The sequence below is a fragment of the Oryzias latipes genome, chromosome 23 (genome assembly GCF_002234675.1).
Source record: "Oryzias latipes chromosome 23, ASM223467v1".
NCBI classification, from domain to species: Eukaryota; Metazoa; Chordata; class Actinopteri; order Beloniformes; family Adrianichthyidae; genus Oryzias; species Oryzias latipes.
Window position 1 is genome coordinate 21,858,144 of NC_019881.2, and position 12,912 is coordinate 21,871,055.

Consider the following 12,912-nt stretch of genomic DNA (forward strand, 5'->3'; position numbering starts at 1 on the left):
CAAAGTGGCGCCAATCTGGTGAATCCTGCTCTATCCTGATATGTTAAAAACTTGGTGTCCTATAATTCCTGCTGGACACAACCCGCAATTGTTCATTTCTCCTCTATGACCAATATTCACAGGGTTGATATGACAAACCTTAACTAAGTTTAACTTTCGCTGTGTGTTTCAAGGCCGTTTGTTTTGTCTGCTGAGCCCCAAAACGGACTTAAAAATTCTGTTCATAGCTTCGTATTCATTTCTACCGTGGTCTGAGAGAGTTCTCCATTCTGATTGGCTGCAGGTGGTCCATTAAAAAGTGATAAAGGACAACTAGAAATGAAGTTACAGTAAGAGACTGAATGTTCTACATTACTGTTCTAGTTGAAGCTTTATCGTTTCGGCCGGTGGTTACTAACTAAAGTTGGTAACCGCAACAATAGACACTTGGAACATAGGTGGACATTTGTTCTTCCACAGCAAGACAGTAGAACAGAAAATGTCTATGATGGACGTGACAGGATCTCTTTCCCATTTTACCTTTAACCACAATTTCCGCTTTACTTATAGTTGGTCTGTCTGTCTTTCTGTTTTGACTGTTTGATACAGGGCGAATACGTGTTTATAAATAATTTAATCATTAATGAATCAAAGAAATTGCGTGTTGATGAATGTGGTAATGGTGGATTTCTTCAGTCAATATGGTTTAGGGAACTACTTGTGGATTTTGTTGCTTTGAAACAAACTGTCTTCAACAGAAATTGATACGCCACTAGACCTCACATACCAGCTGCAGGAGGCAGGTTGGTTCTGTAGTTGTTACCATGACAACGTGTCACAACGTGTATCAAACAGTCCAGTTTTTGTGACAGACCATTTCAACTTTAAAAAAACTAGATTAAAGTACTAATATTTGATTTAATATGCATTTCTTTTGTAAGTGACCAGGGTGTGAGTGGAAAAATGCCCTTTGAAGTGTCCATTATCAAAAAACAATGGAGGAAGCTTCGTACCAGACTGTTGCTTCTGCAAAGGCCACTAACTTCTGATAATGGACACCCTTACATAAACTATTTCTGAGGCTCCAGAACTTCACAGGTTTTCTGCTGTGATACCTGCGTTTTTATTTATGGGAATTAAAGAATTAAATGGGCCTTACCTGCCAAAAGCCATCTTCACTCCACTATCCCCGAGGGTCCTGAGGATCCGGAGGTCCCTGCAGTCTCAGGCTTCTGGAAGCACAGAGAGCTAATGTGAAATCCTCTTTTGAAATCACAAAAAAAAGCCTGAGTTGAATCAGTTCTGAGACTGAAGTCACTACAATGGCATCACAGGTGTGGTAGGACACAACGTTTGTCTGCCACTGACTGTATCTGAGTACGTCATGATACGGACGCCGCCACGTCATCAGTAAGCAGTGACTGATCCGTTTCTCTATAGAAGCCTATGGCTATTGGCTTCTTGGACCCAGCAGGTACTTCCTGTTTGGAACGCCAGGAGGGCGGGGTCACCCAGTCCATGTCTCTGCTGAGGTCATTGAGATACAATATTTGGACCCATGATGACGTCAACCAGTTGATTCTGAACGAGACCAGTACAGGATGAAGCAGGTGTTGGCTAGAGTTTGTTCCACCCACCACAACAACCCTCCAGTATAAAGGCCCCACCCCATCGCCAACTAATCAAAATAAAAAAACAGCTGATTAAAGATAAAATGGCATGCTACTTTTCCCTACTAAAATAAATAAACTTTGGAGCTCATTATACTTTTTGCCTTCCTTGTGAATTGTGGGTTTTTTTGTATTAACGACGCTTGTGTTGTGATGAAAGGATGGACAGACAAACCATGCTGGACTGCTGGTTTGGAGAAAAACAAGGAGCCTGGCAGCAGGAGGAGTTTATTTGTCCGTATTTGTGCATTAAATGCTGGAGGGTAGAAAATGCAGCCTCTTTGCTTCAGACAGCGAACATGGCCCTGTGACCTTCTATAGGAAAGCAATCGTTTGACCAAAGCCTAAGCGAAAGAGACGCCGGCGGCACAGATGCTTGTTCACGTATTCAACCAGCTCAGTGATTTTTTTCCCTATTTCCTTTGTGAATATACTGTGTATTCATTTGGTGTCTGAGACCTTTGTTCTGACCTCATAACATCTCTACAAGCTGCACCGCAGGAGCATGAATGTCTAACTCCCTTCAGAAAACCAGCACCACCTCTAAAACTCCACCTGACATTCCCAACAATTCAGCTAAAAGTGGAAATGTCTTTAAATATTACTATCATTCCAAATAAGTTACAAAAAAACTTAAAGTGCAGCAGTTTGACATCAAAACCAAAAGTGTAGCTTGTGTTCATGGCACATCGTTTCTACGGTGAAGTAGGTGAGGCACAGGCGTATTATATGAATTTTTCATTTTTTCAACCCCCCCAAATCCTGCAGTGTCCGTAATTGGCCAGTACTCGCACCTTACCAACACCATCACCCGTAACTTACATGAGCCTTACAAATACTTCATGATACACTAACCACACACACCACAGTGGTACGTTCCATTTTCAACCAGGCTCAAGGGAAATTCAAGTCACATGTGCACTCCAGTTAACATCCTGTCAACGACCCTCCACGGCCTGGAAAACCTCAAAACCCCCAGCACCTGAATGGGGGTCAACCCCATACGGATCTATGCTACTATAGCTTGAAATTATGATAAATTCCAGATAATCAGATACTTGTATATGACTCTTGAAAGTACATGTCTCCAGGCGAACTTCAACTTCAGACAGGGTCCTACTCAAAGGTCAGAGGTCAGGATATGAGGAAAACTCGTGATGTGCGATATTAGTGATCAATATTGCAATGACGATATAACTTCTGACAATCAATCAAAAACATCATTTCCATTTCACTGAAACAGTTTCGTTTGAATAAGAGTCATCATAGAAGGCCAACATCTAACATAAAAGAAATCTGATTGTTCAACAGCGTGAAGGCGTCGATCTGATTGGTCAAATGCATAAATAGATTTATTTGATTAGTTAAATACTTCAAGATACCATAGGGTTGTTTAATCACATTAAAGGTAACTATTTATTGCAATTTTTGCTGTCTTTTGCAATATGCTGCTTGATATTGCAATAATGGTAAATTTTCGATTTATTGTGCGGGCTTATTCCAAAGTAAAGTCTTTGGTATTTTGATAAAAAAATGATGTGCGAAACCAAATTTCTCAGGGTTGTTGATTGAAACCGATAGCGTTCCAAGAAGCAACAAACTGTTCTTTGACAGAGTTTTAGGCCTATAAGGGCCTTTGCATCCGACCCCGCACTGTGAAGAAAGTACAGCAGAACCGGCCGTTGACAGTAAAGTCCATAATTTGTTGTTGTACGGCTGTAGAAATCACCGGCAGAGTGGTTGGTCCTCATTACTTGCTGTGGAAGCCGTAATTGGCCATCCTGAGCGAAGCAATCAATGCCATCGTTGCTGAAGGGATTTCAGGCAGACCAAGCCGAGGCCGAAGGGGAGCGCTGAAGGGGGGCGCTCCACAGCTCATTATGGCTGCACAAATGCATCTCTGGGAGGTTATTGACAATGCCACGGATCCATCATATTCGTCCAGCTCCATCCACTGAATCCATCTATCGGCCTCTTCCTCGTTCTGTTAATGGGTCTCCTTTTGTTTCCATTGGCCGTGCTGCCAGAGCTGAGTCAAAGGGTCGGACGGCACCCGATTTACAGGAGAAATCCCACATCATCACTTCCTGTGAGGTCATGGAACCACTTTGGGACATTCGTTGAAGTGTTGCATGCTCAGACAGAGCGGCTATTTTCTACTGGAAACATCAGCAAGAGCTAGTCAGTCACCATCCTGGCTTAGACAAAAACAAGATCACTGAGAATCGGTCCTGTACAAACACACAAAGGATGCTTGTTTGGTGCCCGGATCACAAACCGCTTCATTGAGATCATCAAGAGGTTATTCCTGCTTTGGCCACACGATGGCAGAGCGGAGCAGTCGTTACACATTTCCTAACAAGCTTCCCCTTCTTCTTGCTTCTGCAGTTGAATCTGTCCAGAGAATAAATCAAATTCTACATAGTTTGGATTTTTTAAATGTGTTCTTGAAAATTAGAAGAAAAAAACAGGTTCTCATAAGTTAATAATGTTTAATTCATAGCAATTCTAGTGCTGGAAAAGAAGATCTAAATGCAAATCAGACTCTAAAGTCTATTCTGAGACACAGTTTGGACCTGAGAAGTTATCGGACGTAGAAACGGAGATCGTATCTGAACTTGTTCTTCGCTGTGGCGTCTTAAACGGCGCTCTCCAAAGATCCGGTTTAGACGTTCTCTGTAGAACAATCCTCCAGGTTGACAGAGTTTTCAGATGCATTCCTCATCATCCGTGCTCCAGCCATGCTTTCATTTCCCTCAGACTCATTAAAACCCTGAAGGAGGTCCTCAAACAATAAAAACCATCAGAAACAGATCCATTAATTAATTTCATTAATTCTTCTTGTCCTTTTTTGTTGCTAAAACTTCGGTGCTGTTTTTTTTAGACACAAAGATCACTGACGGTCAGGTCAGTTCAAACACATGAATAGGAAAAACTTGTTTCTTCTTTTGTTTTACACATTTTTATTATTTTTTGTTTTTTGCAGCCTTTTTAAACTATTACTGTTCCTTTGATTCTTTTCATTTTTAATCTAGCTCCTGTATTTCTGTACTGTTACAGTTTTTACCATTGTTGTTCACATCCCAGATTCATTTAGCAAACCGGAACTGGAAAAAAAATTAAAACGCTCACACGTATTTTGAAGAAGCTAAAAAATCTGAATTTGAAATTGTTTTTTAAGTTTATGCATCATTTCAGTGCTTTTTTATTGGAGCTTTTTCTGTCTCTAAGTTGTTTCAGTTGTCTGTATAAAAGGAATACTGACTTTACTCTATCAATAAAACGCAAAAGGGGGATTATTGAAAAGGTGTAATTAAATCGGCATATAGATTGAACACTGAAGTTTGTGCTGATGTGTCTCAGACCAGAAAATTCATGAAACGATTCTTTCCTCAGAACAAGGAGAAAGGAGAACACGGTTCTTGTCCAACACTGCCCCCTTCAGGCAGAACAGAGAAAGCAGTTCAATGAAAATACATTTAGACTGGAAGAGAACTTTCAGATTTGTTTGTAGTGAAATCACTGAAGTTGTAAACTGAAACACAGAAAATTAACTGAATTATAACACACAAATTAAAAATTGAAAAAATAGATACTGTGGAGGCAGTTTGAGGATTTTTGTGACACATATTTTAAAAGGCTAAAAATGAATGAAACATACATAAACATGTTTTCAGAAAAGCCCCCAAAATAAAGACTGACTTCAATGAAAATGTTATTCTGGTGTTTTTAAAATGTTCCTTTGGCGTTTTTCAGATGATGGAGGACTTTTACAATGGAAATTACGATTAAAGTTGCATTTCTGAGTTTTTCTTTAATAAAAATAGTTTTGAATCAGTACCAGACGAAAAAATGCCGTTTAAAAAAACATATTTGTGACGTAGAAAATACACTGGGTGGGTCAAAAGCTTCCTGCCCCGCCTCTTTTTGATCCATCCACTTTCAGACAAATACATCCATGAACGGCTATGTTTTCCTCGTCTGACCTGGAATCCGGATCCAAACTGTACGGCTGGATGGCTACAATATTGATCACCAGATGATGGGAAGTCAGGGCAGGCTTACTCCATACCAACGGTCCTGCTCACAAAATCTGAGGTGAATTTGTAATAAACTACTGCCGCTCTGCAGAAACTATGTCCTAGAGCAGTGTTTTTCGACCAGGGTGCCGCGGCACACTAGTTTGCCGTGGGAGATGGTCATGTGTGCCGTGGGAAATTACCCATTTTCAGTGATCTAAAAACATTTTCCATCTCCAGGACTTCAGCTCTGTGTTCATCCAAACAGACCCTGATAAAACACTGAGTAGTTAGGAATATGAAAGATCGTAAAAAAACTTTTTTCTTTGTGTTTATTTGATTCTATTAAAGACATTTTGATAAGAATGACGGTACCGCAATTTAGCGTTTTTGGAAAAGTCCCCGCCCCTTTAACTGCCTCCACCAATCATTCTTGGAGGCTTAATCACACGTCATCAGTCTGACCAATCAGAAGTGGTTAAAGTCTTCACTTCCTTGTTCTGATTCTGCTTATAAGTCTCTCATTTCCAACAAAAATACCAGCTAAAGCTCGTCTTTAGCGGTGTAGCTTTCCACAGAATCCGGTGTCAGACCGTGGAACAAGTGAACAAAACCATGAAGCTCAGAGAAGAGAGTCTGTCTGCGTTCGGCGGCTCTTGCACTACATCTCCCATGATGCATTGGGTTAAAATGACAGCGTCTCAGCGCACAATTGAGTCTTCCTTTAACATCTTGAAACAACGAACACACATCAAACAATTTTTAAATCTTCTAACTTTTATTACATCTGCAACTTCCAGCTTTTTCCGCTACAATTATCATAAAAATGCACAAGAGATTGAGGAGGGGACTGTAAATCAATACAGACCATGAGTTTCTCTTTTATGCTGGTGTGCCGGGGGATTTTTATCAAGGTTAAAGTGTGCAGTGGCTCAAAAAAGGTTAAAAAACACTGTCCTAGAAAATTAGAGTGGGACTTCAAATGCTGCCTGATGTGTTTCAGGTTTTTTGTTCATTCAAACTTGATTTATGAGTTAAAAACGATCCTCAAAAACTACCTTCAAAACAGAAGCTGTTTTTCATTTTTAGACCTTTGTATGTTATTTTAGATATTTTTGGGTCATTTTAGACATTTTTGGGGGATAACCACCCATGGCTTTGCTGCTCAAAGGTGCAGAATGCTGTAGATGTGAACTGAACATGGTTCCCAAAAGAGTCTTTAAAGGGCCTGTGACTTGATCACAGTGTTACTGACAGAAATAAGATGTTTAATTATGACTCAGTACCTCTTCCTGCCACATGATGTCAGCGCTGCACTGCTGAAACTGTCTTTACTGGCAGTGTGTGACCCCGGAACATGAGAATTTATTTAAAAAGAAAGAAAGAAAGAAAAACATGAAATTATGTGTTTGAGCTTAAGTAGTGAAGGAGAACCACATTAGGCCTCTTCAAGAACTAACACCTGCTTGAGAACCACAAAGTTCAGGATAAATAGCTTCAGTGACGGGCGGTTCCGTTCAGAGCTCTGTAATTCCACCGTTTTTAGACCTGCCCATCCATCTTCTTCCTCTCTGATGCATTACTGCTCCTCTGTGCAGGACCCAGGAAGCAATAGCAGATAAGGAAAAAGGACGGACGGCCACGCTCCGCGATCCTTCAGATAGCACCTAATCACATTCATTACATCAATTAAGGCCGAGCAACACACACCGGCCTGGAAGCCAGAGCTCCATCTCCCTCTGATCGATGCTAAACACCAGGAGAACATCCTCCTCAACCCCAACTGTTTTCAGACACGGATGCTGGAGCCACACCACAGCAGACAGTTTTATTCATGGGATTCTAGAGATTCAAACACTCCAAAAGTGACTATATTTCACCGATTTGACATAATGACAAAATAAGGAGTCACTTCTTCTGCTCAAGAGCTACTTTTACAGCCAATAAGGAGGTCAGGTGACCCTCAAAAGACGACAAAAAAATTACAGGTATTGCAATTCAACTGTTATGTTGGTGATAACCAACAAGAGCAGAAAAAGTTCACTGACACTTTCCTGATTTGTTTATATGAAAACAAGTCATCAGTGAGCTTCAGATTTGCCTGACAAATGAGCCCAAACTGGACATTTTTGGGATATTTTTTAGTATCAAGAGGAGCTGAAAACAACCAGTGGTCCGTCAGAAACAGGTTTGTCCTTAAATGAGCCGCATCAGAACCACAAGATCACACACTAGAACCCCAGAGCGTTTATGAATACTCTGTAAATGAATTTACATCAACATGAATGTCACTTCAGTTTAATACGATTTTCCCTTTGCTGAGGGAACTATCTGGACAGTAGCATGAAAACAAATGGAACAGATATTTTTCAGAATTATTTTTAATTTGTCCAAATGAGAAAACTCTGTTCATTAAAAGCATTTTTTTTTCTGACTAAATTGATTCTGTGCATGTACAAAGCATAATGCATCAAATACAATGAAACTGCGCCTGGTGCATATATGTACACACATCTATAGATGTAGCCCTACATTCATATACTTTAATTTCACCTTAAATGAAACTATCTTCAGACAAACATTCACATCATTTTAACAGCTTCTCTGGTATTTTTATGCTTTTTACACACACATCACTTTATTGTTCAGACATGAACTAATTGGATTTTGTTGTTACTGTTTTTGTTACTTTGTGACTTATCCTTGGTTTTATTTCATCTCCTATGTCTATTCTATATTCTGAAGTGACATCAGGTGGAGGCCTTAGAAAGAGCCTTTTAGGTTGCATGCCTCTCCCTGCATTTAATTGTCCTCAAATGGTTTTATTGCTGTGTTTTAAACGTGCAAAAAACAATAAACTACACTAAAACGTCAACTCAACCCCACCTCGTCTCTGGTGGTTCCAGGTTGGTGCCAGATTCGGCAGCAGAGCCGCCATCAGTATTTGGGGGAGTGGGTTTCTAAAGCCCCATGGGGCTCCTGAGGAGGTAATAATGTAAGTATCCGCCATCCAGCATGAACAGCACAGCTGATGGACTGCAGTGATGTAAACAGGAAATCTCACCATCCATTGTAAAATGTGTGAATGAACCTAAACAGGCGTGTTTTTTTTCTGCCTTTGTTCTTGCAGGTTGTGTAACGGTGAAGCTGAATGACCTGCTGACTCAAAAATGCTGTGTGGAGACTCGGGTCCTCGGGTGAAGTAATGACACGTCCTGCTGACAGCTGTCGTGAGGTGAAAACCACGCGCTCTGGTCACCGCCGCCTTTCAGAGAGAATTCTGCGCGAATGCAGATGACAGCTCTGGCTGTTATCCGTGGAACGTTGCCAAATTCCTGAGCAGACTTTCAGGCGTGATGGACGAGAACGCCTCGTCCCGGAACGCTAAATGACTCGTGACCATCAGGTGACGGTACGAACATGTGACCCGGTGACCCTGGGCTGAGCCCACTTCCTCCTCAAAGCTCCAACAGTGGGAAAAGCAGAGGTGGGCATAAAATCGGGATGAGCCATCCTATATGGGAAAAGGGCGATCCTGTTGCTACGTTGAAGGAGAAGCAGGAGGAGGAAGGAGGTGTGCTTCATTTCTCCACCCTCACTATCAGCAGACATACATTAGGATGACAGGACCATAAACCTCAGAGAACAAGGCGGGTTTATTTCATCTCCTCCAGATATCAGCAACACTAAAAAAATAAAATTGGAATTGGGATGAGAAGACAGATGAGGAGTTGAAATAAAAGATTTGTGGCCGTGCTCCAACATCTCCTCGTATTTATTTAGGGCTCCTCTTCCTCTCCGGGCTTCCTCCACAGACCCTCCTCCTTCCTCTTGGAGTCTTGCTGTTATCAGCATCTGACACGCAGTGAATCAGGGAGTATCTAGCTGCTGCTATCAGCCCCCTCTTCATCTCCCACTGCCCCTCTGCGCTCAGGCCCATCAATCAGAGAGCGGCTGCCAGGACAGATGCCACGATGCAGCCGCTGGCACCACGCCGGGGAGGAAGAGGAGGAGGACGACCTCCATCTGCCGGTCAGAACCCAGCAAACCCGTTAGCCACAACCACCGACGTCTGTGTATCCTTACGTCATTCGCAAATGAAGATCAACGATTCACAAATCAAACCACGATTCTGTTTATTCAATATATTACGTTTCAGTGGCTACTTTGTCTTTTTACTGGATGTATGAGAATTAATATGTTATCATTATTTATATCCATTTAGAACAGGAGATCAGAATTAATGCTAAAGATAAAAACAAAGACTTAAAAGGAAAGAAATGGTTTTATCACTTTAAACATGAGCTGTTTCCATCACAAATCCGCGCAAAACTTTATCCAAATTCTAGGAATGTTGAAAAAACAAATGTTCACAATGACACTATTTTTATGATATCCAAATAATGTGAATAAACGCAAACCAACTCATGCGATGAGTCATTCAAAAACACGGCGATGGATGTTACCAACACTTTGATTGACAGCAGATACTTTCACATTTCTGCCACGGCTCTAGTGCTCATCATCATCCATCAAAGGAGACGTCGGCGTCTTCTTCAGGCCGTGGAGCGGTGAGCTCCGTACACGTGGGAGGGGCTACAGAAGAAGTCATTTTGGGAAATGGTGGTTTTCCAGAGGAGCTGTGGGTCCAACAATTCCACATGACACGCCCAACTTCTGATGAGCCGTGTGACGTCTGGTGGCGCCGCTGTGCAGCGACCACGGCCGTCATCTCGTATCAAGAAGCGCGTTGTCATCCAGTTGGTGGTCATGTGACTCATTTAATTTAAAAGTATTATGTGAAATGTCCATTCAATTCGTCTCAAAAACCACCTCCTGCAGGATCAAACTATTTTTAAAGAAATGTGAGGTTTTTTTTTTTTTAAATTGTCGCGTTTCCAACTTCTAGTTGATGGAAGTGCAGCTATTTTCACACAGTTTCTCTGTCAACTTGTCGATCAACTCCAGCAGTAAACAAAACACAAACATCACTGTTGCTTTTAATGCTTTAACGACAAATATTCCTACTATTTTTCAGGAGTAGATTAAAAAAATCCCAAGAATCTGGATCTTCATTACAGCCGTATGCAAACTAATGACCATGAAACCATTTATTACATACAAATCTTTTTCCTTTAACAGAATAAAATGATGAATTCAAGGAAACAGGTCTGAGGGAGGAGAATATTAAAACTTCATGAATGTTTTTACTGATATTTATTGCCTGTTAGTATCTGTTGTTTTTGGACTTATGGTACCAAAGCGGTTCAATTAAAGTTCTGTCTTCTTCTTTCAAATATTTACAGTTCTCATTTACAATCCTTTGTTTGGTGGATTCTGAAGGAAACTAAACGTTAGCAATGCCTCCATGCTGACTCATCTCCTTGTTCTTTAGAGTTTTGATGCCGTTTTAGATGAAAACCTGCAGGTTTGCAGAACCTTCGTTTTTGATCCATTCAGGAGTTTTTCTGCAGCAGAACGAGTCAGAAATAAGTTTCCATTCAGTTTCTATTTTTATTTTTGTTCACGTGTCATCTTTGAGTGTCCGTGTGTGTGTGTGGGGGGGGGGGGGGGGGGGGGATATAAATTTTAGTCACCATTAACACATTTTTTTGAACAAGTATTATATTGCTCAAAACCTTTTTGATAGGATTATTTTTCTTGAAAGACAGAAAATAGTACATTTTTCCATGAAACTAGGTTTTTTTTCCTGATCAAGATTCCGTTTCTGCAGCGTAGAAGTCTAAACACTTAAAACCATTTTCCGTATTCATCTTTTGGGCGACATCAATGATGGTTTAATGATAGTCACACATGACATTTATGCAGAGAAATCAAGCAGCTTTTCAAACTGGATAAAGGAAGGCAGGGACGGTGGGAACTGTTGGTTCTCTGTCGCCGTTACCTTCGTTTGAAACTTCATTTAGCAGGTTTGGTGTGAACACAGCCGACACTTCAAAGCACTTCCTCCCCGCTCGTCTGGGCGTCTTTGTGGCGTTAGGCCCTTGGATTTTAGATTGAGTTCAATCTCATACACAAACGTGACGAGCAGAGCGATAAAAGTATGTTTCAGACTCTCATCAATTATTTAAAGAGGCCACTAGATCCAGATCACATCAGGCCTGGGACAGTAGATAGTGTTTCATGGTGGCTTTGTCTTTAAATATTCTCCCAGATTGAAAGCTTCAAAGTAAACTTCAATTACTGCACTGATTAGATCTGGCCCACTCCATTAGAGGACATTCTAGCTCGGGGAGGGGGGGACAGACAGAGAGAGTCTTAGACCCCCAGCCAAAGAATTACTAACTATTGATCTTGCTGCCACAAGCCTTCTGACAATGACATTATAGTTGTGGGGCTTCAGAAGAATCAGTGCAGTTCAGCAGAGGCGCTGCATGCATGCGGACGGAGAGCAGAGTTCCTGCCGCTGTGGGATTTGAACCAGCGGTCTGGAAATGGACAGTGGCTCGATGAGAACATTTCCTCTGTTTTTGCTCTGAAAAAAATCCAAGTGGAAAGAAAAGCTGCATGTGAGAAGCAATGGGAAAAAACCTGCAGAAAACACTGTTAGCTAATCTTGTTTTTTTTTCAATGTAACATTAAACAAAATGATTTATTTTATTAACAATTTCATTAGAAAATACTTTAGGAAATATTTCCAAAAAAGAACATTAACCACAACAATCTTTGTGTAGCTCCTAGTTTCTTTGGGTTTCTTTGGGAAATTTGAGACAACTTTAACAAACTGGAACTAAAATATTGATCATGACGCTGAGTGACATCTAACTGATAACTGATGTGAACCCCAGAGAAAAGGGAACAAAAGTGATCCATTTGATCAGCTTTGGTTGTTGTGATGCTGGTCATTTCAGCGAAAAGCAGACTCAGCGAAGAGCTTTCGCTACATGTTCATATTAGACACTCCTCAACGCAGGTGCATTTTGGAATGAATTTTTTATTTTTATTATTTTTTGTTTGTCAGTTTTCTGTTTGACCTCTGAGGCAAACTAATGTTTGCAGATCGGTTCTTTAGTGAGGTTTTTCTCTTGTTGTCTAAGTGCGCAGCACCATCGGTTCTACTCAAAGTTTTTTATAATGGAATCTGTTGCGTTAACTTGTCTAAGTGGGTTTTCAGTAGACAGACGATTATAGAAGATTATTAGTTGGATGATGCTTTATTTTTATTTTGTCTGAATCGTGTCTGAAGGAAACTGTGGTAACTATTTAAACATAACTGACTTACA

At 40.9% G+C, this 12,912-nt stretch overlaps 1 long non-coding RNA gene across 2 annotated transcripts in view; it reads right to left on the reverse strand.

Moving 5' to 3' along the window:
• LOC111946946 overlaps positions 1 to 12,912 on the reverse strand; it is a 112,930-nt gene that overhangs the window by 92,446 nt on the left and 7,572 nt on the right. For both annotated transcript variants that reach the window (XR_002872799.1, XR_002872800.1), the window contains exon 2: positions 1,139 to 1,211. This is a non-coding gene — a long non-coding RNA (uncharacterized LOC111946946). The remainder of the gene's footprint in view (positions 1 to 1,138; positions 1,212 to 12,912) is intronic.